Source organism: Xenopus tropicalis, chromosome 4 (genome assembly GCF_000004195.4).
Source record: "Xenopus tropicalis strain Nigerian chromosome 4, UCB_Xtro_10.0, whole genome shotgun sequence".
Classification (NCBI taxonomy): domain Eukaryota; kingdom Metazoa; phylum Chordata; class Amphibia; order Anura; family Pipidae; genus Xenopus; species Xenopus tropicalis.
Window position 1 is genome coordinate 12,065,873 of NC_030680.2, and position 26,670 is coordinate 12,092,542.

The 26,670-nt window shown below is 48.3% G+C and overlaps 1 protein-coding gene and 1 long non-coding RNA gene across 10 annotated transcripts in view; one reads left to right on the top strand and one right to left on the bottom strand.

Moving 5' to 3' along the window:
* LOC105946018 (embryonic protein UVS.2) overlaps positions 1-12,527 on the bottom strand; it is a 58,531-nt gene extending 46,004 nt beyond the window's left edge. For all 9 annotated transcript variants that reach the window (XM_031900455.1, XM_031900456.1, XM_031900457.1 and 6 more), the window contains exon 1: positions 12,438-12,527. The gene's annotated coding sequence lies outside the window, so the exon portion shown is untranslated. The remainder of the gene's footprint in view (positions 1-12,437) is intronic.
* A 616-nt stretch (positions 12,528-13,143) lies between these two features.
* LOC116410257 lies at positions 13,144-14,000 on the top strand. The gene is made up of 3 exons (XR_004222211.1): positions 13,144-13,185; positions 13,273-13,351; positions 13,889-14,000. It is a non-coding gene; the product is annotated as an uncharacterized LOC116410257 (long non-coding RNA).
* Positions 14,001-26,670: the final 12,670 nt, after the last annotated feature.

Sequence of the window (26,670 nt, forward strand, 5' to 3'; positions counted from 1 at the left end):
TCAGCTGGGCCCAATCAGAACCAGATAATCAGGGCCCTGAGAGACATTAATATTCTGGAGGAGAAAAGGAACATTTTGGAGGGGAGTATTGATAACATGGCGGCTGGACTGGGGGCCTTAGGGGGCACAGAGAGCTAAAGCAGTTCATAAACGTGATTATATGAGTAAGGACTTGGGGGACAGTGACAGTAACATTACCAGGGTTCTGGCAGTTATAGAGCCCCGGGGAGAGGGTTTTGATAATCACAAGTGATTCCAGGAAATGGAGAAAAGTTACCTGAGAAAGTGGTTCAAACGCTCTGCTTTTCCTAAAGGGACTGTGATTCCTGCGGGTGGGAATGTGGGTCCTTCCTGTGCAGATTCCCGGGATCCATTAACTGTTTCATTGCCAGGCACTAATGTTAATATCAATACTTTGAGTGTGTCGGGTGTGAGTGCAGTGTGGCAAGCCTGCTGGGAGTACTGACATGGCTGCGGGCAGTACTGACATGGCTGCTGGGAGTACTGACATGGCTGCTGGGAGTACTGGCATGGCTGCTGGGAGTACTGACATGGCTGCTGGGAGTACTGACATGGCTGCGGGGAGTACTGGCATGGCTGCTGGGAGTACTGGCATGGCTGCGGGGAGTACTGGCATGGCTGCTGGGAGTACTGGCATGGCTGCGGGGAGTACTGGCATGGCTGCTGGGAGTACTGGCATGGCTGCTGGGAGTACTGACATGGCTGCTGGGAGTACTGGCATGGCTGCTGGGAGTACTGGCATGGCTGCGGGGATTACTGACATGACTGCTGGGAGTACTGGCATGGCTGCGGGGATTACTGACATGACTGCTGGGAGTACTGGCATGGCTGCTGGGAGTACCGACATGGCTGCTGGGCGTACTGACATGACTGCTGGGAGTACCGACATGGCTGCTGGGAGTACTGACATGGCTGCACTGCTGACTGATAAAACTGTATGTGATGCTGCAGTAAGAGGGGGGGAAAGTGGTGCCACAGAGGGTGCAGGGAATCCCCCTGTAAATACCGAGAGTGAAGGGGCACAAGGGAGAAGAGGTGCTTGGGACGGTAAGAGACTGTTTGGGCAGAATGTCTCTATGGCGGGTGAGAGTGCTGCCAGTAGGAGGAAGAATGCAGTGATGATCAAGTGGGTGAAGGAGAGGGGTGAGTTCCCGGGGCAGGTTTGTAGCCAGGAATCAAACAACCCCTGGGTTTTACCCCTGCAGACGTGTTTGGGCTGATAAGTGTCACAGACACTGAGTTTGATCTCAGCTTCAAACTGTCTCAGGGGTTGGATGATTTCTGGCGCAGGTATGAGGGTAAGAGAGGCGCCCCAGAGTGGGAGGGGTTTAGGGTGACCCCAGTCTCCAGGCTGATCTGGCTAAAGAGACACCGTTCTGCCCCCCTTTACCCCACTGTATGATGGGGAGGATTTCTGGGTGGGGGGTTGGAAGGTGCAGGTCAAACTGCACAGGAATTTCCCCAAGCTCCTCCCTAATTCCTTCTTTATTGGGAAGGGGCGTTTGCTTCTACCCCGGCCAAGCCAGGGTGTGTTTCAAGTGCGGCTCAAACAGGCACTTTGCAGTTAAATGCCCAGTTGTAAAGTGCGCCCTCTGTGGTGAGACTGGGCACCCCAGTACGGAATGCCAGAAACTCCGCTGCAATTTGTGCTTAAAGTTAGGCCCCGCCCACAACTCTTTCCCCGATGCCTGGCACAATATGGTTGCGGAATGTTCTTTGGAAGGACAGGAAGAGAGAGAGAGAGAGAGAAAAGAGAGCGGGGAGGAGAGTCAGGGGGAGTCCCCAGGGGAGGAGGTGATGGTTGCCCTGGAGGGGGCAGAGAGTACCCCAAAAGAAGGAGTGATGCAGGGGGTGGGGGCAGAAGCAGAATAGGCTCTAAAGATGCGCAGTGGTGCGGCAGCTCTGTATATTGTTATATCTGTCATGTGATTTTATTCTGGTGCTTTTTATTGGTTAATAATGTGATGCTTTTTTGCTTCTGAAATGTTTATGATTTGCTTGTAATGTTTATACATTCAATAAAATACCTACCCATATGTATAAATACAAATAAATAAATACACAATAAGCTGTACCCCCATACTGTACTGTCTATGGTAAACACTATGGCACCTCCTACCCATATGTATAAATACAAATATACAGAGAAGGAATGTTCTGGGCACACAATAAGCTGTACCCCCATACTGTACTGTCTAAGGGAAACACTATGGCACCTCCTACCCATATGTATAAATACAAATATACAGAGAAGGAATGTTCTGGGCACACAATAAGCTGTACCCCCATACTGTACTGTCTAAGGGAAACACTATGGCACCCCCTACCCATATGTATAAATACAAATATACAGAGAAGGAATGTTCTGGGCACACAATAAGCTGTACCCCCATACTGTACTGTCTAAGGGAAACACTATGGCACCTCCTATCCATATGTATAAATACAAATATACAGAGAAGGAATGTTCTGGGCACACAATAAGCTGTACCCCCATACTGTACTGTCTAAGGGAAACACTATGGCACCTCCTACCCATATGTATAAATACAAATATACAGAGAAAGAATGTTCTGGGCACACAATAAGCTGTACCCCCATACTGTACTGTCTAAGGGAAACACTATGGCACCTCCTACCCATATGTATAAATACAAATATACAGAGAAGGAATGCTCTGGGCACACAATAAGCTGTACCCCCATACTGTACTGTCTAAGGGAAACACTATGGCACCTCCTACCCATATGTATAAATACAAATATACAGAGAAGGAATGTTCTGGGCACACAATAAGCTGTACCCCCATACTGTACTGTCTAAGGGAAACACTATGGCACCTCCTACCCATATGTATAAATACAAATATACAGAGAAAGAATGTTCTGGGCACACAATAAGCTGTACCCCCATACTGTACTGTCTAAGGGAAACACTATGGCACCTCCTACCCATATGTATAAATACAAATATACAGAGAAGGAATGTTCTGGGCACACAATAAGCTGTACCCCCATACTGTACTGTCTAAGGGAAACACTATGGCACCTCCTACCCATATGTATAAATACAAATATACAGAGAAAGAATGTTCTGGGCACACAATAAGCTGTACCCCCATACTGTACTGTCTAAGGGAAACACTATGGCACCTCCTACCCATATGTATAAATACAAATATACAGAGAAGGAATGTTCTGGGCACACAATAAGCTGTACCCCCATACTGTACTGTCTAAGGGAAACACTATGGCACCTCCTACCCATATGTACAGGCCCGGATTTGTGGCGAGGCCACAAAGGCCCGGGCCTAGGGCGGCACAAACTTAGGGGCGGCATGCCGGGGATTGGGGATCTCTCCCCAATGCTCCGTATGGGACCTTTACTGTTCACGCATGCATGCTCGGCAGCGAGGGGGTTTGCGCATGCGCGCGCGTGCGAGGGGGGTTGGGGGCCGAAGAATTGGGGAGTTTATCACTATTTGAAATGTTTACTATTTTTATAGTATAAGTAAACATTTTGTTTTAGTTTTTTTTGTCATACCATCTCAAGTTTAATGTTCATAGAAGGTTACAATTGTTTGGATCAGCTCCAGACGAAATAATGGAGATTAAGGAGCTGACTATTCAGTAGACGTGTGTTTGGGCTTGAGGGGAAGGGGTGGATCTATACATACGGGTGGTATCTGGAGTGATTGTCTAATTATTTTTAATTCTTCCCTATCAGCTATCAGTGGGTGAAATAACCCACTAATGAATGCTGCCATGGATAGCCAGGAAAAGAAAATTCCGGTAAGTTGGTATTGAATTTTCCCTTTTACCGGTCTGTGTAATTGCCACTGAAGGCAGTATCCGTGTTTGTCCTTATCTTTCCTCTAGATCTGACTCTTGACACAAAGTAGCAGGTGTCCGTTACCTTCCAGGTCAGCTGGTATCTGCTACATGTTTTTAGGAGTCAGAACTAGAAGTGCAGAGAATATAAAAGGGACCTAGATCTTCTAGAGCAGGATGGTTCCAATCAGAAATTGATGGGCTACAGCCTGCATTAAACACCGATATACTGAGGGCTGCTGTTATAATCATGGGCCCTCGCCTACAGGCGCCACAGTCAGCTGGATGTTAAGTAGAACAATGAAAAAAAAAATGTCTGCACCCTGATAGTTATCCCCCTGATTCGCCCCAGGAATACCCCCAATTTTGAGTCTCCGTTGACCCCTCCTCTGCCTTGGGGCCCCTGACTGGAGCACCTACTTAATGGTGTCCTGTGCATGCTGGGAACTGTAGTCTAGCATTATCAGGGGCAGAGATAATCCAAAAGCAATATCATCCAACAACATCATTTTTCCCCAGCCTGCCCTATGAGCTATTGACTCCCTGCTCTTTGATCACGTGATCAGCCCCGGGGGGAATTTAGCTTTATATCCACCCATATAATATTTGATAACATTTATGGTTCAACAAACAATCGTCTAAAGCAGTGCTGCCCAGTCTGAAGTCAACTGTTGCAACTACAACTCCCAGCAGACTTAGTAGTGTGCAGTGTTTTAGCAATATCTGTAAGGCCGCAGGCTGTAGAGCTACAAGATATTATTGCCAGAACTGGAAAAGAAAATTGCAGACTACTGAGTGTAGCAAATGATAGAAGCCATGCAGCGCCATCAGGTGGCTGAAAAGGGGTATTGCCACAGAGGCAGATAGGATGTGAGTCTTCCAGTAAAGGGGATATAAACCCAGCCATGATGCTGTCCCACTGTGCCCCCTAGTTTTACTTTACCCCTTTAAAGGGTTTTATATCCCCTTTAAATATATTTAGTTACAATACTGACCTACACAGGGCATTGCAGGGAATTATTCTCAAAATGTGACCTTGTCTGATGTGAGAGCAGCGCTCCCGTGTGGTTATCCTCTGTACAACAGCTCAGCCCTGCACAGCTGATCCACCCAAGAAACTTTTTATTCACATTTCCCCCAACATATGATGCCAATAGAATAAAAATATGCAATATTAAAGTATAAATAAGTACATTTGTCTGGAAGCCTATATTTGCTGGGGGTTGCAGGGAGTTGTTATTCAAGAGCTGCTGAATGGAGGGGCGTGCAGGTTGGACACCCTGGAATATATATTTATAAATACTGGGCAAATTTGCACCTGGGTAGTTACCCATGGCAACCAATCAGATGTTTGATTTCATTGTTCTACTTCCAGCTGGTTCAAAAAAGCGAATCACTGATTGGTTGCTATGGCTTACTGCCCAGGTGGAAATTTGCCCAGTGTTTATAAATGATCTGTTGTTGGCTCCGCCAACTTTTCTAAATTTGGGACACTATAGGGCGAAGAAATGTGGAGAGTTTGGGTGTTGTACCCCTACTGTAGGAGGAGTAGCGTTTAGAAAATGGGGGCGCTAAGAATAATAATAATAATAATAACTAGAGAGGTACATTTCCTTAAGAAAATGTGAGTGGTGCTTGCCGTGGCAAAACTCGTGCCCCAATATTACAATGTTTCACACTTCACAATGTTTCACACTTCACAATGTTTCACACTTCAGTGTTGCTGAAACATTAAAATCAACATTGCCCCTGCAGGGGCAATTAACCGCCCACCCCTCAGAAAATTCATAACACCCTATTCCTGAATAAGCCGCACGGTTTGACACCTCATTCATGGGTCTACGACAAATGGTGGTTAATTGCCCCCTGCTGGGGCAATTAACCGCCCACCCCTCAGAAATGTCAGAGCACCGCATTCCCGAATAAGCCGCACGGTTTGACACCTCATTCATGGGTCTATGACAAACGGTGGTTAATTGCCCCTGCTGGGGCAATTAACCGCCCACCCCTCAGAAAAGTCATAACACCCTATTCCCGAATAAGCCGCACGGTTTGACACCTCATTCATGGGTCTATGACAAACGGTGGTTAATTGCCCCTGCTGGGGCAATTAACCGCCCACCCCTCAGAAAAGTTATAACACCCTATTCCCGAATAAGCCGCACGGTTTGACACCTCATTCATGGGTCTACGACAAATGGTGGTTAATTGCCCCCTGCTGGGGCAATTAACCGCCCACCCCTCAGAAAAGTCAGAGCACCGCATTCCCGAATAAGCCGCACGGTTTGACACCTCATTCATGGGTCTACGACAAACGGTGGTTAATTGCCCCCTGCTGGGGCAATTAACCGCCCACCCCTCAGAAAAGTCATAGCACTGCATTCCCGAATAAGCCACACGGTTTGACACCTCATTCATGGGTCTACGACAAATGGTGGTTAATTGCCCCCTGGTGGGGCAATTAACCACCCACCCCTTAGAAAAGTCATATCACCCCATTCCCGAATAAGCAGCACGGTTTGACACCTTATTCATGGGTCTACGACAAACGGTGGTTAATTGCCCCCTGCTGGGGCAATTAACCTCCCACCCCTCAGAAAAGTCAAAACACCCCATTCCCGAATAAGCCGCACGGTTTGACACCTTATTCATGGGTCTATGACAAACGGTGGTTAATTGCCCCCAGCAGGGGGCAATTAACCAACCACCCCTTAGAAAAGTCATATCACCCCATTCCCGAATAAGCCGCACGGTTTGACACCCTATTCATGGGTCTACAACAAACGGTGGTTAATTGCCCCCTGCTGGGGCAATTAACCGCCCACCCCTCAGAAAAGTCAAAACACCCCATTCCCGAATAAGCCGCACAGTTTGACACCTCATTCATGGGTCTAAGACAAACGGTGGTTAATTGCCCCCTGCTGGGGCAATTAACCACCTACCCCTCAGAAAAGTCAAAACACCCCATTCCCGAATAAGCCGCACGGTTTGACACCTCATTCATGGGTCTACGACAAACGGTGGTTAATTGCCCCCTGCTGGGGCAATTAACCGCCAACCCCTCAGAAAAGTCATAGCACCCCATTCCCGAATAAGCCGCATGGTTTGACACCTCATTCATGGGTCTACGACAAACGGTGGTTAATTGCCCCCTGCCGGGGCAATTAACTGCCCACCCCTCAGAAAAGTCATATCACCCCATTCCCGAATAAGCCGCACGGTTTGACACCTCACCCTGCTGGGGCAATTAACCGCCCACCCCTCAGAAAAGTCAGAGCACCGCATTCCCGAATAAGCCGCATGGTTTGACACCTCATTCATTGGTCTATGACAAACGGTGGTTAATTGCCCCTGCTGGGGCAATTAACCGCCCACCCCTCAGAAAAGTCATAACAACCAATTCCCGAATAAGCCGCACGGTTTGACACCTCATTCATGGGTCTACGACAAACGGTGGTTAATTGCCCCCTGCTGGGGCAATTAACCGCCCACCCCTCAGAAAAGTCAGAGCACCGCATTCCCGAATAAGCCGCACGGTTTGACACCTCATTCATGGGTCTACGACAAACGGTGGTTAACTGCCCCCTGCTGGGGCAATTAACTGCCCACCCCTCAGAAAAGTCATAGCACCCCATCCCCGAGTAAGCCGCACGGTTTGACACCTCATTCATGGGTCTACGACAAACGGTGGTTAATTGCCCCCTGCTGGGCCAATTAACCTCCCACCCCTCAGAAAAGTCATATCACCCCATTCCCGAATAAGCCGCACGGTTTGACACCTCATTCATGGGTTACGACAAACTAGTTATTCGCCAAAATCCCCATTATAAGTCAATGGGGCAAATTTGGGGACCACTCTTGCCCCGGGGGTAAAACTTATACCCTTGTGCGGGGTATCTTCTGACACAGGTTGCAAACCTCTTCAAATGTGGTAAATTTCACGTTTCTAACCAATTCCCTCTCTGCGCTACAATCCCTCACAGTCGGCCTCAATGTTAAGTCAATGGGATTTATTATACAGACATTAACCCATCGCTGCCTGTGCAGGAATACAGATCTGCCATTTCAACTGCCATTTGTAACATGACACCCATTCCCAGCTGGGGCTGGTCACGTGACATTGTTATTCCAACCCTATGTAACTATATGTGTGTAACCCACATTCCCAGGCCCCAGTTGCACGTGTGATGTCACAATGGTTTGAACCTCAGAAAGGTTGGAGTCAATGTAATTAGTGTTTGTTGTGAGTGATGTCGTTGTGATGTCACAATGTCACAGTCAAAGTGCCCAAGCAGCGGCCAAACTGGCTCATTCTTGATCAGGTGACTGAGGTAGGTGGAGCTCTAGGGGTGTTGGTGCCAACGTTAGCAGGAATAAGAGATAATAATAACGAATCAGTTTAATACTGGCGCTGTGGGGGCTTTGGTGTATTTTATTTTCACAATGGCACAAAAGTTTGGCAACAATTTGTCAAAAAACTTGATGCACCTGTGAAAAGTAATGTTGCGCGTCGTGTTTCTGTGCGTCTTTTTTCATGTTTTGAAGATTTTTCGCTGTTTCACTTTTTTTGACAGTTTCACTCATTTATCTCTCACTAATTACTGTAACTAAAGGGATGTTTCTGTTTGTCTCCATAGAGAGAAATTGGTGCGAAAATGTTCCGAAGGTTGATTTCGTGGTTGCCTTGTGTGCCGAGGGTAACAACTGTATTCTTTTTACTCTAATATCCCACATTTAGTGCTATTCATAGCCTTGCTATATACAGGTATAGGATCTGTTATCCAGAATGGTCGGGATCTGGCGCTTTCCGGATAAGGGATCCTTCCGTAATTTGTATCTCCATACCTTAAGTCTACTAAAAAATTATTTAAACCCAATAGGGCTGTTCTGCCCCAATAAGGGGTAATTATATCTTAGTTGGGATCAAGTACAGGTACTGTATTATTATTACAGAGAAAAGGGAATCATTTAACCATTAAATAAACCCAATAGGGCTGTTCTGCCCCAATAAGGGGTAATTATATCTTAGTTGGGATCAAGTACAGGTACTGTTTTATTATTACAGAGAAAAGGGAATCATTTAACCATTAAATAAACCCAATAGGGCTGTTCTGCCCCCAATAAGGGGTAATTATATCTTAGTTGGGATCAAGTACAGGTACTGTTTTATTAATACAGAGAAAAGGGAATCATTTAACCATTAAATAAACCCAATAGGGCTGTTCTGCCCCCAATAAGGGGTAATTATATCTTAGTTGGGATCAAGTACAGGTACTGTTTTATTATTACAGAGAAAAGGGAATCATTTAACCATTAAATAAACCCAATAGGGCTGTTCTGCCCCCAATAAGGGGTAATTATATCTTAGTTGGGATCAAGTACAGGTACTGTTTTATTATTACAGAGAAAAGGGAATCATTTAACCATTAAATAAACCCAATAGGGCTGTTCTGCCCCCAATAAGGGGTAATTATATCTTAGTTGGGATCAAGTACAGGTACTGTTTTATTATTACAGAGAAAAGGGAGTCATTTTTAAAAATTAGAATTATTTGCTTATAATGGAGTCTATGGGAGATGGGCTTTCTGTCATTTGGAACGTTCTGGATAACGGGTTTCTGGATAAGGGATCATATACCTGGAATATAATAAAGTATAACAGCAGCTCCACTGAAAACATAATAGGTTGTGTGCTTCTATGGCACGGCCTATTGAAAATTAATTTGATGCGACTGGGAAACAATTCGCCAATGGCAAAATGCAGAAATTCACTGCGAATCCATGCCTGGCGCAAAAAATTCGCTCATCACTAATCTATATATTTAGACATTTTATTTTAACTGAGGTCAGTTTGATCGTTATTGTAGGGAGACCAGATCACTTGAAAGTTCAGGGACACGTCTAATAAATACATGTTGCAGGGCAGCACTGATTGCGGTTTCAGACGTGAATTCCCAAGGGATCTGCTCGCCCTATTGTATTGCTGAATTCATTCTACTTTGCCCATTTGCTCATTTCTTTTTTTATTATTCTTTACTAGAAACGACGGAATAAACCAGCGAGCGAATTCGTTGCGGTAAGCAGAGAATAACCAATTCACTCAGTATAAAAATCCCACGTTACTGACTATTTGCCCTATTTGAGCCATTGCATTTACAATCTGTTTGCCTTTTTCTCATTTATTTTTGTAATAAAACGTGTTTTTATTCTTCCTAGATTGAAAAAGATGAAGCCGATGTGGTCGTCGTGGTAAGCAGGGAGGAACTGGTTAACACAATATAATGATCACACTTTGCTCACTATTTGTGCTTTTCCAGCCATTTCATTTACTTTTATTTGTTACCATTTTTGCTCGTTTATTCTTGTAATAAAACATGATTTTATCCTTCCTAGAACCACCAAGACGAACCCGCCGGCGACATCATTGTGGTAAGCAGCAATTTGGCCAAATGTAAAAAACACAACTTTCCGGGGTTATTTGTGTTATTGAAACCTTATTATTTACTGACCTATAGATTTATATGTGACTTTGTCACAGGCCCTTAATAACGCTGAGAATTTACTGGTATATTCACTACTGACCCCATTCCCCCATCATTTCTACTTTCCCACTTTTATATCTAAATCTACAAAATCATTCATTACCACAAACCATATCTGGCACATTCTATAACATATCAATATATATAATAGATTATTATTGGCTGAAACCCTTTTCAATATGTTTGGTTCCCTGGCAAGAGACAGCCCCTTCCCCTTTGAATTCATATCAGAATAAATTCATGTACAGACTGCATTTATTTATACACATGAATGATATCTTCTCAAAAGCACTTTTTCCCCCAGTACTAAACACATCGTTAGTCATTTTGTGCCTTATATAGATCTTGATAGATGATAGGCCGTTAATTCTATAAAATAACATCACTTTGTTTATCTCATTCCCAGGCTCTTCCGGAGACCACCACCTGCCTGGTAAGCAGAAAAGGAGTTGACACCCTACATTATTGTTTGTTTTTATGAATCGCACCTTTTTAGACCTAAAAATAGAGTATTTTACTAATTACACAATATTTCTGTAATTTACCAAGTGTAAAAACCCTAATAGAAAATGACGCAATCTAAAAGCTGTCAGTGGGAGCCGCGCTGGGCAAATTGTAGCCTTTATTGAATATTTGGCTCAAGGGGTTTCCATGATTTGTATTGTTTGTAAGCACATGGAAATTCTTGTGAAAATGAGGTTTGAAGTTTTTGGTGAAAAATCCAGAAATGTGTGAATCTGATTTATTTTCCTCTCTTAATCAGGTTCCGTCGGTTGGATGTGGCATTGACATCTGCCCAGAGCCGCCGACCCCTGAGACCAACATCTGCCAGGTAAGTAGTAGAGGAACTATTTTATTTGCTGAAACTGAGTTAATTAATGATAATGAGCTACAGAACTATAGTAAGTTGATCCCATAACTAATCGTATCGCTCTTCATCAGGAGGAACCAGAGCAGATTGCTGAGCCTGGCGAGGAGATTGAGGTAAGCATAAAGGTGCCCATACACTATAAGATCCGCTCCCTTGGCGATGTCCCCAAGCAAGTGGATCTTCACCCGGTATCCCCACCTACGGGTGGGCGATATCGGGTAGCAAGAAACTTAAAAAAAAAATAATCCGATCGTTTGGCCCTGGGGCCAAACGATCAGATTACATTTGTGGTTATGGGGCAGTCGGTTCGGGGACCGCATCAACGAGCCGATACGGTCCCCGATCCGACTGGATTTTCTAACCTGGCCGATCGAGATCTGGCCAATTTCAGGCCAGATATCGGTCAGGCAGGCCGCTCTGTTCTGCCCATACACGGGCCGATTAGCTGCCGAATCGGTCCAAGGGACCCATATCGGCAGCTATAGTTGGCCCGTGTATGGGGACCTTTAGGCTAATAGAGAGGGATAAATACAAATCAAAGTCCCTTATCAGCCAATCGGCTTATTTACAACAGAAATCATACAACCTCGCTCATCTCTTTCATTTCCCTTTCTTACCCAGGAGCGCCCAGAAACACCCGGGGCTCAGACTCGCCAGGTAAGAAGGAATAATTGTTTCTGCTCTCTTACACTTTAGCAGCCATATTAATGTCATTCCTACCGTGTCCCTTTGTCATATTTATACCCTGTCTTAGAATCCTCATTACTACATTGAATTGATCTGATCTGGGCCTTTTCTATTTCTTAACCAGGAGGAACCAGCAGACAATCCCACTGACAATAACACCTGTCAGGTAAGTAAAGGGAAGGGAGACATATTGTGAAAATGGCGCCACTCAGTATTGTATTACTTTCCTTTATACAAGTTTTATCTCAGAATGATTTATGGGGCTAAATTAATACAATATTATTCTTTCTTTCCCCCAAAACTAGGAGGGAGCAGGCGACGCTCTGCCGCAGGTAAGCAGCAATGGGCACAATATGTTACGTTTATATGTTGTGTTGCGCTGCAATAAGGAGTTTAACTGAACTGAGTTTAATCCCCTTTTTCTGTATTCCCATTAGGACTGTCAGGAGCCTGAAAAGAGCATTGGCGACGTAAGCAGAAAAAATACCTTTTACAAACTTTGCGTTCAGTTGCGCTGTGAAATAGTTGTTTCTGATCTTCTTTCTTTTTTATCCAGGAAGAACACCATCATTCGTCGTCATTCCCCTTCCACCATTGCTATCACTGCAAGGTAAGCAGAAAATAATCAATGAATGGAAAAGTGCAATTAAAGACATTGTAAAGATTTGTTTTATCATATTCTGTACTGATCTGAGTTTTCTTATCTTAACCAGGAGAATCGAAGGGGCATGCCTCCGTGTCAGCCCATCAGACTCTTTGGGGTAAGCAGCAAAGACAATTATATTACAATTTCAATCCCGGCATCAGATCGCCCTACAGAACATTCACTTTAGCATCTTCTCTAGGGAACTGAGTTAATGTAGTTCTGTGGGGCTGAATTAATGGGAATAGTTTTATAGGTTGGGTTAGACTGCAAAACGCAGACTGTCGTCTAAAGATTGTAACTGACTTTATTTTTAATCCCCTTTTCCTGTCTTTTCAACAGCCAACATCATCGGAGGAATCCAGTGACAGTGACCATTCCTGTCACTGTGAGGTAAGCAGAAAATAATCAATGAACGGATGAAAGTGCAATTAATGAAATGTTAAAGATTTGTTTTATCATATTCTGTACTGATCGGAGTTGATCTCATAAAATAATGTTTTCTTATCTTAACCAGGAGAACCGAAGGGACATGCCCCCATTCGAGCCCTATTTTGATTCTGGGGAGTCATCAGGGGAGAGCAGTGACAGTGTAAGCAGAAAAAGAAAACTGTTACAAACTTTGTATTCATTTGCCCTGTGAAATATTCATTTTTCATCTTCTCTCTTTTATAACCAGGATGAACAACTGAGCGAGGAGGGAGCCCCCTCCGAGCTAATCTGGATGAGCTCTCTGAGCTCACTGTTCTTTGTGTGAGGTAGGGATAATATTACCTACTGTACCCATTATATATATTACTGGCTCATTTGTTGGGGAATTGGTTAGTTCTTCTACATTGAATAAACTCACATATCAAATTCTCTTCTTATTTATTAATATGGAAAACTCTTTCACATAAAAAAAACTCAAATACCTCGAATTAACTAATTTGTAAAAAATATGGCACGACTTTGCCCAGGGCAACTCCCATTTACTTCTATATAAACTCACTCGCATTTAGATGGTGAAGTTTTACATTGGAGTTTTAAGGTTTTTTGCACTTAATAACAGACATTTGAGTTTTCGAAGCATAATTCCAATTTGAGGTTCTTTGAGCGCAAAATATCTTAAATTGTGAAAAAAAAATCAAACTCGAACTATTTATAAATTCCCCATATATGTGAGAACCCGACTAAAATGTTACCTAAGATAATGGTACCCCAACAATGAATTATTCCTTGTCCTTTATATATTTATTTCAACATTTTATCTAATACACTGAATTCATATGATAAATCCTTTTTCTCTTCCTCAGGTGGCGCAAAAACATCTGCCGAGCTGTAACACCTGCTCTATCTAGTAGAATTAGGTCTGAAGCAACTGGACTTTTCCCAGTTCATCTTGGAAACGTTTCCCCAACACATCCGCGCGGCTTCTTCAGTTCAGATGGCAGGTAGGGAATTCCCCGGCACTTGAACCCTTGAGGGTAGTACACTCACAGACATCCAATCACAATGGTTCTATTGAACGTATTCAGTTAGGGGTTGGCTGAAACTGACAGGGGTAAGAAGGTGAGATCCAGTCACAGTGGTACCATGATTCTTATTGATGAGGGTGTTAATCCTTCAAAGTACATGCCTGGAGGTGTGAAATGCTGTGAAACCGCCGGGGTAAGGGTGTCAAAGCGCCATTGTATGTTGGTGACAAACAGAGTGAGGAAACGGCTGAAACAAGGCACCACCCTTCACAGCAGAACAAAGATAAATCCAGAACAAGTTTGTTCCTTACTGGGCCTGTGTCTCAATACCACCTACTTCAAGCACAATGGAGTTTTCTATGGACAAAAACATGGTGGTGTTATGGGTTTGCCGGTGTCTCCAGTTCTACTGAACTGGTTCATGGAAAAAGTGGAAAAGAAAGCCCTGGGCACCTTCAAGGAACTGAAAGAGCAGTACTTGCTTTTTGATTCCCACCGCCCTTTGGAATATAAAACTTGGCGTTATTAGGACTTGACACTATTGGGCTGATACAGCAGAACAAAGCTGAATCCAGAACAAGTTTGTTCCTTACTGGGCCTGTGTCTCAATACCACCTACTTCAAGCACAATGGAGTTTTCTATGGACAAAAACATGGTGGTGTTATGGGTTTGCCTGTGTCTCCAGTTCTACTGAACTGGTTCATGGAAAAAGTGGAAAAGAAAGCCCTGGGCACCTTCAAGGGAACTGAAAGAGCAGTACTTGCTTTTTGATTCCCACCGCCCTTTGGAACATAAAACTTGGCGTTATTAGGACTTGACACTATTGGGCTGATACAGCAGAACAAAGCTGAATCCAGAACAAGTTTGTTCCTTACTGGGCCTGTGTCTCAATACCACCTACTTCAAGCACAATGGAGTTTTCTATGGACAAAAACATGGTGGTGTTATGGGTTTGCCGGTGTCTCCAGTTCTACTGAACTGGTTCATGGAAAAAGTGGAAAAGAAAGCCCTGGGCACCTTCAAGGGAACTGAAAGAGCAGTACTTGCTTTTTGATTCCCACTGCCCTTTGGAACATACAACTTGGCGTTATTAGGACTTGACACTATTGGGCTGATACAGCAGAACAAAGCTGAATCCAGAACAAGTTTGTTCCTTACTGGGCCTGTGTCTCAATACCACCTACTTCAAGCACAATGGAGTTTTCTATGGACAAAAACATGGTGGTGTTATGGGTTTGCCTGTGTCTTCAGTTCTACTGAACTGTTACATGGAAAAAGTGGAAAAGAAAGCCCTGGGCACCTTCAAGGGAACTGAAAGAGCAGTACTTGCTGTTTGATTCCCACCGCCCTTTGGAACATACAACTTGGCGTTATTAGGACTTGACACCATTGGGCTGATACTGTGGCACGCAATGCTGAAGAGAAGGAATACAAACCTCTAAAAGGAGCTCTGAGAACTTGTGGGTCCCCAGACTGGGCCTTTATGGAAACTAAATGAGAGACAGGTAGCGATGAGCAAGTTTTGTCGGCAGGCATGGATTCACAGCCATTGGCTCATCAATAAAGACAGGCAAAGAGACCAGGCCAACACACTCCTAACCGAATAAGTTCAATGGAATCGCCGTGATTGGAAGTCTGTGACTGTTCTGTTCCAGTCGTACTTTGAAGGATGAAAACCCGCATCAATGGGAATCATGGTACCACTTTGACTGGATCTTACCTTCTTACCCCTGTCAGTTTCAGCCAACCCCTAACTGGATACGTTTAATGGAATCATTGGGATTGGATGTCTGTGACTGTTCTACCCTCAAGGGTTTAAGTGCCGGGGAATTCCCTACCTGCCATCTGAACTGAAGAAGCCGCTCGGATGAGTTGGGGAAACGTTTCCAAGATAGACTCGGAAAAGTACAGTTGTTTTACACTTAATTCTGCTACAAGGCAGCCATCGGGGGGTGGGGTAGGGGCACAGGGGCCCATTTGTCATCCTCGGGCCCCACAATAACATCTTAATAACATCTGGTCCCCGATGGCTAGCCTCCTCTGCAGCAAAGGAAAGAAATATGGAATTCAGAAAACACTTGCAAGCGTTGGTAAGTGCATCTGATGCTAAATCAAATAGAAGTCGCCCTTCAAACAGAAGGCTGACAACAATATTAAATCTTTTCTCTTTTTGTAAAGAGACAGATTTATACAATAAACGTTCCATTGTTGTGTGACATTGAGCGGCTCTGTTTGCTTATTAGAGAGACAGGGAAAGGTTGGGGGAACAGGGAGGGGGGACTGGAGTTTTGCTTTGCTGAGACACCCGAGAAACTATGGGGGGGGCATTTACTAACCGGTGGTTTTAGAAACTCACATAAACTCCTGAAAGTTATTTGATTAAAAAAACAAACAATCAATGATTTATTAAGAATCCTTAGTATTAATATCTAAGGAATAGCAGCAGTTTAAATGTAAACCAAATGAAAGTCTATAAGTGAAATCTGATTGGCTGTTGTTGGCTCTGCCCACTTTTCTAAACTTGGGACGCAGTCACCCAGTGACAAAATGTGCAAAGTTTGGGAACCCTGGCATTTCAATAGGTGAAATCTGATTGGCTGTTAGTGGCCCCACCCACTTTTTCAAAACTAAAAGTGCAGTCCCCTAGTGACCAACTGTGAAAAGTTTGGGGACCCTGGGGTTAATACTGTGAGAATGGCAGCAGGTTGAATTTCCCCATTGAAAGTCATTAGGTAAAATCTGATTGGTTGTTCACAGCTCTGCCCACTTTTGGGCATCCAACAATCATCATATTTTTAATCAGACGGACCCCATGACTATGTGCTTCAAGTTTGGGGGGTGCAGCGTCAAAGCTGTAAGTGTGGCAGCAGTTTGAAATTCTTCCCTGTCAATGTCAATGGGATAATTGGGGGGTTCGGAGAGGCTCCCCAAGAAGACGGGGGGCGGGATCCCTTAGAAACACACAAACAACCAGCTCCGCTATATTGCGAAGAAGTGTGGGGAGTTTGAGTGTTGTACCCCTAAAACTGTAAGAGGAGTAGCGTTTAGAAAATGGGGGGCGCTAAGAATAAGTGGAACAGTATTTGGGGGTTCCCAACCCAACACAATAAAAGGTACAGGAGACAGGAGTTGGGGGACTGAGTTTACTATTGGCCCAAACATGGAATTAAATGAGGATATTGGGAAATGGAACTCATCGGGCTGATATTATTGCTATGGGCCTTTGTATTCAGTTTCCCGGCCGACCCCCCATCTCAGAACTTCCCTCCTTCCAGTAGGGGGAGTAACGTTACACAGTCAGTAGGGGGAGTAACGTTACACAGTCAGTAGGGGGAGTAACGTTACACAGTCAGTAGGGGGAGTAACATTACACAGTCAGTAGGGGGAGTAACGTTACACAGTCAGTAGGGGGAGTAACATTACACAGTCAGTAGGGGGAGTAACGTTACACAGTCAGTAGGGGAAGTAACGTTACACAGTCAGTAGGGGGAGTAACGTTACACAGTCAGTAGGGGGGAGTAACGTTACACAGTCAGTAGGGGGAGTAACGTTACACAGTCAGTAGGGGGAGTAACGTTACACAGTCAGTAGGGGGGATTCCTGCTGGATCAAACCAAAGCAATACTGACGTAGATTATTGATCCAGGTAATATTATTACCCCATTTATATACCCCAGTAAGTAGAGTAATAACCCCCACATACAGCTGCCAATATATATATCCATTAAGCTCCCCCACCTTGTACCCCACTGGGGCAATCATAGTCCAGGTACAGTCACTGAAAGGAGGGTAAGGCTTCTGTGTATCCGGGGCTGGAGAAATTCCCACCGGCACGGTCAGAGTTCCGCCGCAGCTCACTGATTGCAAAGAGGGGTTTGAGGGAAACATAAAATATTAATATTGGTATAAATATCAAAGCTTGGAACTATATAACTAATATAGTGCTCCTAGCTACAGGCTGAGTTATACAGGGAACTATGAGTATCACTCATGTATTATAAGGGATAATGTACCCCCTACTGTAAATGATAAGGATATTAGCAGTCACTGAGGGGTTCAGTAACCATATCAAGGCACAAGGCTGCAGGCTGAGTTATACAGGGAACTGTGAGTATCACTCATGTATTATAAGGGATAATGTACCCCCTACTGTAAATGATAAGGATATTAGCAGTCACTGAGGGGTTCTGTGACCATATAAAGGCACAAGGCTGCAGGCTGAGTTATACAGGGAACTCTGAGTATCACCCATGTATTATAAGGGATAATGTACCCCCTACTGTAAATGATAAGGATATTAGCAGTCACTGAGGGGTTCTGTGCCCATATAAAGGCACAAGGCTGCAGGCTGAGTTATACAGGTCCCAGAACTGCGAGTTGACTTCTAATATCCTCACATTTTACTTCAGGGGTACACTATTTATTAAAATACGCATGTTTCAGTGAGTCATGTGACATTACATCACTAAGCGCAATTTATAAGTATACAATTTAATATAAATTATATTTAATATATATACCGTATATACTCGAGTATAAGCCGAGTTTTCCAGCACTCAAAATGTGCTTAAAAAGGAATCCTCGGCTTATACTCGAGGCAAGCAGTAAGGGCACTTACATGTCAGCAGCGGCCGCTGAGCACCGAGCACAGAGCGATGAGGATGAACACACAGCCCGTCTCGCGCGCACCCCCGCCATTTGTTCCCATTCTCTAGGCAAGCGCTGATGGTGGCAGGCAGACTGTCTCAGACAACGGTGCAGCTCTCTCCCAAACACCCCGACTGTCTTCCCTAAGTAGCAGCTGCACTCCCTAGCCGTGGGGGCTTCTTGCTCGGGGGCCCCAGACAGTCCTACTGGGTGAGCCAGCTGTGTGTGACTGCCAGTTGGTCCAGTGGGGACGGTTTAGCTGAGACCCCCCCCATCGCACAGACGCCTCAGCGACGCGCCAATATGTGCCACGCCGAGCGTGCACACCGCGCACCCCACCCCCTTCCTCCTGGTCTGTGCACACCATCATGGTTCGACTGCACTGGTAATGGCCTGGCAGAGCTCGTCACTGACACAAACTTTAACAGGTAGGGGGGAGAAGTGCCATGTTATTTAAAGTTTATTGGATATGAAAATAGCTCGATAAATGTATGCTGTATTGCCCCCTTCATTTCCCAAAATGGTTGGTCCCTAGAAAGGTACCTCTGCTGTCTGCCCCCATTTGCAGCCATACATAATCAGCTAGCTGGCAGCACTGCCAGGTGGGCACAGGCCAGAGTCCCATACCTGAACATCAGTAGTTTGGACTACAATAGAGTATTGTTAGGTTGTTAGAGGATGCTGGTTGTAGTTCAGTAATGGCTGTAGGAAGGATAAAGGATTGCAAACACAGCCCTGATCTGCTGTATGGGGTGTGGGCAGGTCAGGTGGCAGTTCTGTCAGCGAGTAGATGTGAAATTCCTAATGTGAGATTTTATGGGCAGCAATCAAAGTACAAGGCACACAGTCATTAGCAGCAGCGGAAACAGCCCCCACCCGCTTTTTACTGCTAAAAGTGATTTCTAAAGTAACAGAAGCAGTGGACTTTGCCAACTAACAAGTATGGAGACCCTTTTAAAACAAATTGCTCATCTATATAGATCACTTGACCACCCCTCTTTTTTGTCTACATCTGTCCAGGTGATGATGGCCCCTGTGGCTCCATAAAGTAGAGTTAGTCCTGTACCAACTGGTCAGAGTTACATTAGCAGCTTAATGCTGTTAGATGGCCAGAAAATGTATCCATGTAACAAGCGCTGGTTTAGTGCTAGGCTTATACTCGAGTCAATAAGTTTTTCCAGTTTTCTTAGGTAAAATTAGGTACCTCGGCTTATATTCGGATCGGCTTATACTCGAGTATATACGGTAGTCTAATTATTATAATATATAATGTATATTATAATATTATTATAAATATATTAAATATTAGAAATCACCCAAGAGTTTCATGACCATGTAAAGGCACAAGGCAGAAGGATGAGTACTTACCGTATTTTTCACCGTATAAGACGCACTTTTTCTTCCCCAAAACTGGGGGGGGAAAGTTGGTGCGTCTTATACGGCAAATACACACAATACACAAGGGAAACACTATGGCACCTCCTACCCATATGTATAAATACAAATATACAGAGAAGGAATGTTCTGGGCACACAATAAGCTGTACCCCCATACTGTACTGTCTAAGGGAAACACTATGGCACCTCCTACCCATATGTATAAATACAAATATACAGAGAAGGAATGTTCTGGGCACACAATAAGCTGTACCCCCATACTGTACTGTCTAAGGGAAACACTATGGCACCTCCTACCTAGAGCTGGGCGGTATGACCAAAAATTTATATCACGGTATTTTTCAAAATTATATCGGTATCACGGTATTTGACGGTATATAAATAAAAAATAAATAATAAATATTGGTGGCCCCCAACAACCCCAGCGCCCCCCCAACAACCCCAACACCAACCCCAGTGCCCCCCAACCCCTCCAGCCACAACCCCAGCCCCCCCAACCCCAACCACAACCCCCCCAGCCCCAGCCACAACCCCCCAACCCCAGCCACAACCCCCCCAGCCCCAGTCACAACCCCCCCAGCCCCAGCCCCAGCCACAACCCCCCCAGCCCCAGCCACAACCCCCCCAGCCCCAGCCACAACCCTCCCAACCCCAGCCACAACCCCCCCAACCCCAGCACCAGCCACAACCCCCCCAGCCCAACTTACCCAACTTGTGGTTCCTCCAGCTCCAGCGATGCGTCCTAGCGACGTCGCGTGCGCGATGACGTCACATGCGCGCCGACGTCACATACGCACGGGCGCAATTCGGATGTAATTGGAGAAAGACTGCAGGAGGCGCGCATACCGGTATAGCGGTATGTTAAAAAATCATATCGTTTTTTTTTCAAAAACCGGTATACCGGTTAAACCGGTATACCGCCCAGCACTACTCCTACCCATATGTATAAATACAAATATACAGAAAAGGAATGTTCTGGGCACACAATAAGCTGTACCCCCATACTGTACTGTCTAAGGGAAACACTATGGCACCTCCTACCCATATGTATAAATACAAATATACAGAGAAGGAATGTTCTGGGCACACAATAAGCTGTACCCCCATACTGTACTGTCTAAGGGAAACACTATGGCACCTCCTACCTAGAGCTGGGCGGTATGACCAAAAATTTATATCACGGTATTTTTCAAAATTATATCGGTATCACGGTATTTGACGGTATATAAATAAAAAATAAATAATAAATATTGGTGGCCCCCCCCACCCCACCCCAAACCCCCAACAACCCCAGCGCCCCCCCCAACAACCCCAACACCAACCCCAGTGCCCCCCAACCCCCCCAGCCACAACCCCCCCAACCCCAACCCCCCCAGCCACAACCCCAGCCCCCCCAACCCCAACCACAACCCCCCCAGCCCCAGCCACAACCCCCCCAACCCCAGCCACAACCCCCCAACCCCAGCCACAACCCCCCCAGCCCCAGTCACAACCCCCCAGCCCCAGCCCCAGCCACAACCCCCCCAGCCCCAGCCCAACTTACCCAACTTGTGGTTCCTCCAGCTCCAGCGATGCGTCCTAGCGACGTCGCGTGCGCGATGACGTCACATGCGCGCCGACGTCACATACGCACAGGCGCAATTCGGATGTAATTGGAGAAAGACTGCAGGAGGCGCGCATACCGGTATAGCGGTATGTTAAAAAATCATATCGTTTTTTTTTCAAAAACCGGTATACCGGTTAAACCGGTATACCGCCCAGCACTACTCCTACCCATATGTATAAATACAAATATACAGAGAAGGAATGTTCTGGGCACACAATAAGCTGTACCCCCATACTGTACTGTCTAAGGGAAACACTATGGCACCTCCTACCCATATGTATAAATACAAATATACAGAGAAGGAATGTTCTGGGCACACAATAAGCTGTACCCCCATACTGTACTGTCTAAGGGAAACACTATGGAACCCCCTACCCATATGTATAAATACAAATATACAGAGAAGGAATGTTCTGGGCACACAATAAGCTGTACCCCCATACTGTACTGTCTAAGGAAAACACTATGGCACCTCCTACCCATATGTATAAATACAAATATACAGAGAAGGAATGTTCTGGGCACACAATAAGCTGTACCCCCATACTGTACTGTCTAAGGGAAACACTATGGCACCTCCTACCCATATGTATAAATACAAATATACAGAGAAGGAATGTTCTGGGCACACAATAAGCTGTACCCCCATACTGTACTGTCTAAGGGAAACACTATGGCACCTCCTACCTAGAGCTGGGCGGTATGACCAAAAATTTATATCACGGTATTTTTCAAAATTATATCGGTATCACGGTATTTGACGGTATATAAATAAAAAATAAATAATAAATATTGGTGGCCCCCCCCACCCCACCCCCCCAACAACCCCAGCGCCCCCCCCAACAACCCCAACACCAACCCCAGTGCCCCCCAACCCCCCCAGCCACAACCCCCCCAACCCCAACCCCCCCAGCCACAACCCCAGCCCCCCCAACCCCAGCCACAACCCCCCCAGCCCCAGCCACAACCCCCCCAACCCCAGCCACAACCCCCCCAGCCCCAGCCACAACCCCCCCAACCCCAGCCCCAGCCACAACCCCCCGAACCCCAGCCCCAGCCACAACCCCCCCAACCCCAGCACCAGCCACAACCCCCCCAGCCCCAGCCCAACTTACCCAACTTGTGGTTCCTCCAGCTCCAGCGATGCGTCCTAGCGACGTCGCGTGCGCGATGACGTCACATGCGCGCCGACGTCACATACGCACGGGCGCAATTCGGATGTAATTGGAGAAAAACTGCAGGAGGCCCGCATACCGGTATAGCGGTATGTTCAAAAATCATATCGGTTTTTTTTCAAAAACCGGTATACCGGTTAAACCGGTATACCGCCCAGCACTACTCCTACCCATATGTATAAATACAAATATACAGAGAAGGAATGTTCTGGGCACACAATAAGCTGTACCCCCATACTGTACTGTCTAAGGGAAACACTATGGCACCTCCTACCCATATGTATAAATACAAATATACAGAGAAGGAATGTTCTGGGCAGCAGGGAGGGAACATGGGGTAGCAGGCAGGGCACAGGGGATAAGAGGTAGGGTACAGGGGGTAAGAGGCAGGGCACAGGGGGTAAGAGGCAGGGCACAGGGGGTAAGAGGAAGAGAACAGGGGGTAAGAGGCAGGGCACAGGGGGTAGCTGGCAGGGCACAGGGGGTAAGAGGCAGGGCACAGGGAGTAGGAGGCAGGGCACAGGGGGTAAGAAGCAGGGCACAGGGGGTAGCAGGCAGGGCACAGGGGGTAGCTGGCAGGGCACAGGGGGTAAGAGGCAGGGCACAGGGGGTAGCTGGCAGGGCACAGGGGGTAAGAGGCAGGGCACAGGGGGTAAGAGGCGGGGCACAGAGGGTAAGAGGCGGGGCACAGGGGTAAGAGGCGAGGCACAGGGGGTTACAGGCGGGGCACAGGGGGAAGAGGCAGGGCACAGGGGGTAGCTGGCAGGGCACAGGGGGTAGCTGGCAGGGCACAGGGGGTAAGAGGCAGGGAACAGGGGGTAGCTGGAAGGGCACAGGGGGTAAGAGGCGGGGCACAGGGGGTAGCTGGCAGGGCACAGGGGGTAAGAGGCAGGGCACAGGGGGTAAGAGGCAGGGCAAAGGGGGTAGCTGGCAGGGCACAGGGGGTAGCTGGCAGGGCACAGGGGGTAGCTGGCAGGGCACAGGGGGTAAGAGGCAGGGCACAGGGGGTAGCTGGCAGAGCACAGGGGGTAAGAGGCGGGGCACAGGGGGTAAGAGGCGGGGCACAGGGGGTAGCTGGCAGGGCACAGGGGGTAAGAGGCAGGGCACAGGGAGGGCAAAGGGGGTAAGAGGCAGGGCACAGGGGTAACAGGCAGGGCACAGGGGGTAAGAGGCAGGGCACAGGGGGTAGCTGGCAGGGCACAGGGGGTAAGAGGCAGGGTACAGGGGGTAAGAGGCAGGGCACAGGGGGTAGCTGGCAGGGCACAGGGGGTAAGAGGCAGGGCACAGGGGGTAAGAGGCAGGGCACAGGGGGTAAGAGGCAGGGCACAGGGGGTAAGAGTCAGGGCACAGGGGGTAGCTGGCAGGGCACAGGGGGTAAGAGGCAGGGCAAAGGGGGTAAGAGGCAGGGCACAGGGGGTAGCTGGCAGGGCACAGGGGGTAAGAGGCAGGGCACAGGGGGTAGCTGGCAGGGCACAGGGGGTAAGAGGCGGGGCACAGGGGGTAGCTGGCAGGGCACAGGGGGTAAGAGGCAGGGCACAGGGAGGGCACAGGGGGTAAGAGGCAGGGCACAGGGGTAACAGGCAGGGCACAGGGGGTAAGAGGCAGGGCACAGGGGGAAAGAGGCAGGGCACAGGGGGTAGCTGGCAGGGCACAGGGGGTAAGAGGCAGGGCACAGGGGGTAAGAGGCAGGGCACAGGGGGTAAGAGGCAGGGCACAGGGGGTAAGAGTCAGGGAACAGGGGGTAAGAGGCAGGGCAAAGGGGGTAAGAGGCAGGGCACAGGGGGTAACTGGCAGGGCACAGGGGGTAAGAGGCGGGGCACAGGGGGTAAGAGGCGGGGCACAGGGGGTAAGAGGCGGGGCACAGGGGGTAAGAGGCGGGGCACAGGGGGTAAGAGGCGGGGCACAGGGGGTAGCTGGCAGGGCACAGGGGGTAAGAGGCAGGGCACAGGGGGTAGCTGGCAGGGCACAGGGGGTAAGAGGCGGGGCACAGGGGGTAAGAGGCGGGGCACAGGGGGTAAGAGGCGGGGCACAGGGGGTAAGAGGCAGAGCACAGGAGGTAAGAGGCAGGGCACAGGGGGTAGCTGGCAGGGCAAAGGGGGTAAGAGGCAGGGCACAGGGGGTAGGAGGCAGGGCAAAGGGGGTAGCTGGCAGGGCAAAGGGGGTAAGAGGCGGGGCACAGGGGGTAGCTGGCAGGGCACAGGGGGTAAGAGGCAGGGCACAGGGGGTAGCTGGCAGGGCACAGGGGGTAGGAGACGGGGCACAGGGGGTAAGAGGCGGGGCACAGGGGGTAGCTGGCAGGGCACAGGGGGTAAGAGGCGGGGCACAGGGGGTAAGAGGCGGGGCACAGGGGGTAAGAGGCGGGGCACAGGGGGTAAGAGGCAGAGCACAGGAGGTAAGAGGCAGGGCACAGGGGGTAGCTGGCAGGGCAAAGGGGGTAAGAGGCAGGGCACAGGGGGTAGGAGGCAGGGCAAAGGGGGTAGCTGGCAGGGCAAAGGGGGTAAGAGGCGGGGCACAGGGGGTAAGAGGCGGGGCACAGGGGGTAGCTGGCAGGGCACAGGGGGTAAGAGGCAGGGCACAGGGGGTAGCTGGCAGGGCACAGGGGGTAGGAGACGGGGCACAGGGGGTAAGAGGCGGGGCACAGGGGGTAGCTGGCAGGGCACAGGGGGTAAGAGGCGGGGCACAGGGGGTAAGAGGCAGGGCAAAGGGGGTAGCTGGCAGGGCAAAGGGGGTAAGAGGCGGGGCACAGGGGGTAGCTGGCAGGGCACAGGGGGTAGCTGGCAGGGCACTGGGGGAAGGAGACGGGGCACAGGGGGTAAGAGGCGGGGCACAGGGGGTAGCTGGCAGGGCACAGGGGGTAAGAGGCGGGGCACAGGGGGTAGCTGGCAGGGCACAGGGGGTAGCTGGCAGGGCACTGGGGGAAGGAGACGGGGCACAGGGGGTAAGAGGCGGGGCACAGGGGGTAGCTGGCAGGGCACAGGGGGTAAGAGGCGGGGCACAGGGGGTAAGAGGCGGGGCACAGGGGGTAAGAGGCAGGGCACAGGGGGTAAGAGGCGGGGCACATCCCAACACCGCACTGTATATAATGTATTTCAGGCCCAGATGCAGATCCCGGGCAGGAATAGGCAGGACTGGCAGCTGGGTGGGTCGGTGACTAAAGCTCTAGGGACACAGTCCGGCCTGGGCCCTGCGGTACATTTGGGCCCCTGGGGGCCGCCTATACTATGTGGGCGGAGCTACAGAGAGCGCTAAGGAATGCAGCGCAAAACGTGTTGCCCCGGGGAGGGTAAAATGATTGCTCAGTGCCCCCACCCACTGCCCCAATAGCCCCACCCAGTCACTTACCCTCTTTGGCCTTCTTTCTCCGGGCCAGGGTGCCCCCCAACTAGCCCAGGAACGAGTCATCTTTCTTCCGGGAGGGGGGAGACTTTGGGGTGGGGGATTTCGGGCTGGAAGGAGACTTTTGGGGGGACGTTGCCATGGCTGGGAAAGGCGCAGAGCTGAACAGCGGGGCGGGGCTGGGGCGTCACAGCGGGGCGGGGCTGAGGCGTCACAGCGGGGCGGGGCTGGGGCGTGACAGCGGGGCTGGGACTGGGGCGGCACCGGAACCTCTCAGGCGGGATCCGCCCCTTTTTGTTACCCCAGCCTCGCCCACTTACCCCGGGCTGGCACTGTTACCTCAGCCTCGCCCACTTACCCCGGGCTGGCACTGTTACCCCAGCCTCGCCCACTTACCCCGGGCTGGCACTGTTACCTCAGCCTCGCCCACTTACCCCGGGCTGGCACTGTTACCTCAG